This window comes from Myotis brandtii, unplaced genomic scaffold (genome assembly GCF_000412655.1).
Source record: "Myotis brandtii unplaced genomic scaffold, ASM41265v1 scaffold395, whole genome shotgun sequence".
NCBI lineage: Eukaryota > Metazoa > Chordata > Mammalia > Chiroptera > Vespertilionidae > Myotis > Myotis brandtii.
In genome coordinates this window covers 1,165,756-1,171,152 of record NW_005365155.1, presented here as the reverse complement: position 1 = coordinate 1,171,152, position 5,397 = coordinate 1,165,756, and the positions used below count along the sequence as shown (strand labels likewise).

Here is a 5,397-nt window from a genome sequence, read left to right as displayed (position 1 = left end):
ATATGGCCCCCACACAACAGGACCCTGAGCGAGACGAGGCTGCCACGCGTTTAAACCAGGTGGTCCCCATGGTGCCTCACAGTATAGTGCCCATAAGTAAACATGTATTACAGCTTCAACGTCAGGGCTGGCTTTTTCAAAGATGTGCTTGCGATAAACTGAAGAACTGTAAGGCCCTTTAGTGGAAGGATGCAGAAATAGTGGAATGATTAAAGATATTAAACAGATTTAATACAAAATCAATGAATGAATAAATAAAGGAGGTCATTAGTGGCCAGTGAGATAACATGTCACAGAGCGGTGGGGGCAGAGCCGGCGGCAGAGGGCGGATTAAGAAGAAAGAGAAGGTGCAGGGCCCGTAGCAGGGCTGTGGACCACACCGGGGGAGGCCTTTTGGAGCCGCAGGAAGGAGCAGGATCAAGGAAGGTTATGATGACCTTCATCCTGAGCGTGTTCATCGAATTCCAGATGTGAAACACACACTCACCTCTCTTCTCCAGGGGACAGGTCCATACGTGACACAATGAAATGGCCCGGATTGCTGGATTCGTGGTTCTTCCATGTCCACGGCCCCGCTGAGCCCAGAGAAGGTGGCGGAAGGTGGCGGAAGGTGGCAGTGCCTGCTGCCTGGAGGGCACGTGCAGGGGCCGCAGGTCCAGGAAGGCGTGTGCTCTGGTGGGGGCGTGTGCAGAGAGCCGATGGCCTGCGGACTCCTAGGGCAGTGCACACAGCCACCACGTCGCAAGGATGGGCGACAGTTCTGAGTTCCTCGCTCTTCCCCACGAGTGGACCACACCTTTGGGTGGTCACAGCTGAGTCCAGTGGAATCTGAGCATTTCTGTTGAGAACAGTGGTGAGTGGGCTAAGGAACACAGACTCTGCCATGGCCTGAGCTAGGGGACATTCAGGCCCACGGGCACCTGCCCCGGGACCCCTCCCCACGTCTCCACATGGCAGGGGCGCTGGGGAGGTGCGGGAACAGGAGGAGACATAGTCTGCATGGCCACGTCTCCCCCAAATTCATATGTTGAAACCTAACCCCTGAGGTGACGGCTTTAGAAGGCGAAGCCTGTGGGAGGTGCTGGGCGAGGAGGGTGGAGCCCTCACGAGTGGGACTAGTGTCCTTGTAAAAAGTCCCCAGCGCCCTCGCCTCTTCCACCAGGTGAGGGCCCCGAGAGAAGGTGCCATCTAGGAGGGAGTGGCTTCACCAGACACTGAATCCGCCGGTGCCATGACCTCGGACTTCTCAGCCTCCACGACTGTGAGAAATGCCTTTGCTCTTTATATGCCACTTGGTTTACGGTATTTTTGTTATAGCAGCCGGAACGGACTAGGGCAGGCCTCAGAGAAACCGACGATGTAGCCAGAGCCTTGGAAGTCTCTGGCAGGCCTACGAGTTTGGACGCATCTGGGATCAAAACAGCGGTGATGCCCGCCTGGCCTGCCGGTTCTGTTCAGTCAAGGGCGGCTGCAGAAACCCAGAGGTCTCATGACATCCTATGTTTACACTCAGCTTCCTTTAGCAAATGTTCTAAAATTTACAGAAAATATCTATTATTTACAATCATGGTTGCAATTTGCATACCTCTGATCTTCAAGGGGAAAAGGCACAATCTCCTTGAACTTCACCTTTAGTGAGATGAGCACGAACAGCAGGCAACACTTAGCTCTTACCACGGGCCTGGCACGGTCCGTAGCGTTTCATACGTTGTAACTCAACACGCACGAAGCCCTGCAATGGGGATAGTTTTGTCCCCTCCACTTTACAGAAGAGGAAAGATAAGAGGGGCGGGGTCCAAGGTCACACAGTCGGTAAGTGACAGAGCCGGGACGTGAACCAGAGAGCAAGGCTCCCAGGTCTGTGCCCTGCCCGCTGTGCTGACGGCCTGGAGAACGAGGAAGACCTGACCACGCACAGCGCCAGGCCTGCAGGAGGGAGGGAGGCGAAGTGAGAATGTGATCCGGGCAGGATGCGGTGAGTGAGGGGCAGAGGTCTCTGCAGGGACCACGGGCACATGGGGGAGGCCTGCAGCCCGGAGCAGCGGGTCCCGAAAGGCTGCCCGGTGGGGCTGAAACATGGTGGGCGGGTAGAGAGGGAGGAAGGGGCTGAGAAATCATGCCAGACAAAGATCAGCAAGAGCCGAGACTGAGCGGGACCCAAGAGATAATGGGGCCCCGGGTGAGGGAGAGGCAAGCGGTGAGGCTGACGAGGGGGGTGGGAAGGGCCACAGAGCCCTTGAAAGTTGGGTGGAGGCTGGATTTAATCCCGAGGGAGATGGGAGCCTTGGGGGGGGGGCGCCCATTCCCAGGGGCGTGACACGGTTGGACATTCCTCCTCTTTTACGTGGAAACTGGTAGAACCACAGCAGGGTGTGACACCGGGCCAGGGGGTTAATGCGATGAGCTCGATGAGCCACGGAGAAGAGGGGAGTGAAAAAAAGACCGGTTAGCACACTAACTTCTTTTTCCCTATGTGCAGCCCCCTGTGACAGCCCTGCCTGGTAGGGCAGCTGAATATGTGTTCACTTTGAAAACAAAACGGTAGGGGAGTCCTTTTTCGTATTTTGTGGAGGGAGCTTAGCCTTTGGAGCGGAACACGCATTACCTGGTTTCCTTGTCCATCAGACTCTGGGCAGGGGCAGGGCCCAGGAGCAGATGGAAGCTTCCCTGTCCCCGGCCGGCGGCAGCAAGCTGCGCTGATCACCTCCACACCACGGTCTCCCCCGGGTCTGGAAACACCGTGAGGCCGACGCCCAGACAGCTGCAGGGCAGCCGCTCCCTCCCACCCTGCTCACCAGGACGGCTGCCTGCCCAGAAGCGCTGGTGAGGACGTGCGGGCACCAAGCGGAGCTACTGACCTGAAAGCCAATCTAGGCGGCTGGCGAGCAAAGGCTTCCGGAGCCGCTGGGCCTGGGGGCTCCCTTTTTCCATGTCATTCGGTCCTAGAAGAAGAAAACAGGGGCCTCGTTACATTACTCCCATGGGACGCGCCAGATCACACCTCGTTAAACCCAAAGCTCGCATTTCACCGAGGAGAGGAACACAAACCAAACAAACTGCTGCGATGACTGACGCCAAAGCTGCCTGTGGAGGCCTAGTTTCCCCCATAACCTGACCGTTCGCCTTGGCTGCCGGGAGCGCAAGCAACTGCGCGTCAGTCGCCAGCGATGGTTACGCGGAGGAAACGCTGAAGGTGCCCAGAGAGCGCACCGCCCACAGTCCAGCGGCCAGTCGCTGGGGAACCGCAAGTCCTCTAACCAGGGCTCTTTCTGAAATGAGAGCTTTCCACAAGGCTTGTGATTGCCGAAACGCTTAAGTTTCCTGTTGACCTCAAACGCATCCTATAATCTTTTTAAACGTGGAAGCAATTTTCATTTTTGCAAAGAAACCCTAATAATCAGCTCAGGTCTCTACTCATCACGGAGGTGAGTCCCACCAGGAAATGACAAAAGGACTCTCCCCAGGTCCTGCCCCTGCTCAGCCTGTCCCTGCAGGACAAAGTGTCCCTGGCGCCTGGCATCTTAGAAAGTCTGAAGGTGCCGGCCTGGGCGAGGCCTTAAGCTAATGGAGTTCAAACCACTCATTACGCTTAAAAAAAAAAACTGCAGAGCAGGCAGATGGTCAATTAGAGGGAGGGCCAGGCCCAGGAGAACCCAAGAAACGTGTGTTCACTGAGCATGTGCTGGTGTGAGGCCCGTGTTCTGTGCTTTAAACACATGACCTCATTGTGTTCTCTCACCTGCTCACAGGGCGAGCATGGGCACGAGACCTGGCTGAGTTCCTCAGTTCAACTCATAGGTAGTGCTGAGCATACAAAGGAGACATGGACACGCTTGGCTTCCTGCCCACGGTGAGACCACAGTCCAGCTAGGGGTGGGGGAGGGGGAGTCAGGCACATTCATTAGTGCTGTGTTGTTCTAACAGCAGCTTGTGACTCCATAGAAGGTCATGGCATTAATTTCCTGGGTCTTAATCAGCATTAAAAAGTAAATGAATGAACCCAGAAAGTAGAAGAGAATGGCACGGGATGGAAAACATCAGGGTGCATGCAGTAAAGTCCAGGAAATTCCCACGGAAAGATCAGCATGCCTGTACCAATCCTAAACATGTCTGGTGTACTGGTTTGCAATGTAAAGGATATTTTCTTTTATAGGTCATGGCTGAACGAGTGTGAAAGCTCTCGAGTTACGGAACAAAGTGACAAGTGCTCTATTAGAAGTGGATACGGGATGGTGAGAGCAAAGAGGAGTGAGTGTTCGCCCATCATTAGCACCGAGCTCCAGAGCGAAACCATCCTGTTTTCTCACCACCAAGAGGTCTCTTAACGATGAGATGCCTACATCCAATGCTCAAAGCTAAGAAGAGCTTGAGAAGGACGGGTATGAAATTTCAGGGACTAGAGAAGGAAGCAGTGGGGGTCCCTTCTCCTGTCGCCTGGGAAAGAGAGTGGGCACCCATGGAGCATGAGAGGCACAATGACACCAGTCCTGTGTCTGCACAATGGAGCCAGATTCCAGAAGAGGGCATGAAACCTCCAGAAGATGGGACCCAAGTCAAGCCCTACTGGCTAGAATTGTGGGAGGTGCTGGCAGACCTGCAAGCACTGGCTAGGTCTACAAGCGCCGGCTAGGTCTACAAAGACCAGGTAGGTCTGGAACGAATCCACACCATCCCACTGGTGAGACTGCAGGAGAGCCTGTGGGGTCTGGAAGACAGGCCGCAGGGAGCCAGACCTGGGCCCTGTCAGTGATCTTTACCTTGAGAGCAGCCCTCCTTTGGGATGGCAGGCCACTGCGATGTCCCTGACCAGGATGAAATTGTGATGAAATGTCCTGTTCTTTTCCTAAAACTTCCTTCAGACAGACCCTAGATGCCACGCTCACAGGTTAGACTTGTGGCAATCCGCCAGACTGCCGCGTGGAGACATTTTCTCCAGTTTCTCAGTCAGGATTCAAATCAAGTCATGTGATTTATAAGTAGGTCCTATTCATGGTCCAGACGAAGAAGCAGGAGAGAAGCTGATGACGTGCTCAGCATCACGCAGTGGTGGAACCAGAACCGAAAACCAGACCCTGGGACAGCAGAGCCTCTGCATTTTCACTTCCAAACTGGCTTGTGCAGTTGGCTGTGGGTTTGCTTTTTCTTTCTTTTTTTTAATTGTTTTTATTGAGTGGAAGAGGAGATAGCGAGAGAGAGAGAGAGAGAGAGAGAGAGAGAAACATCAATGCGAGAGAAAGATTGATTGGCTGCCTCCTGCACGCCCCCTACTGGGGATTGAGCCTGCAACCCAGGCATGTGTCCTGACCAGGAAGCGCACATTGAGCAACACTGGTCGGCAATTTGCTTTTTCTTAAAGAGCCATAAAGCTGTTTTCTATTCTTTGTCCAGAACATAGAT

General features: G+C 54.3%; 1 protein-coding gene across 1 annotated transcript in view; it reads right to left on the bottom strand.

The window, feature by feature from the left end:
- Positions 1-209: 209 nt before the first annotated feature.
- Positions 210-5,397, bottom strand: part of SCAF8 (SR-related CTD-associated factor 8) — a 148,809-nt gene continuing 143,621 nt past the window's right edge. The window contains exons 23-24 of the transcript XR_313967.2: positions 2,859-2,942; positions 210-838 (exon numbers count right to left, since the gene is read on the bottom strand). The gene's annotated coding sequence lies outside the window, so the exon portion shown is untranslated. The remainder of the gene's footprint in view (positions 839-2,858; positions 2,943-5,397) is intronic.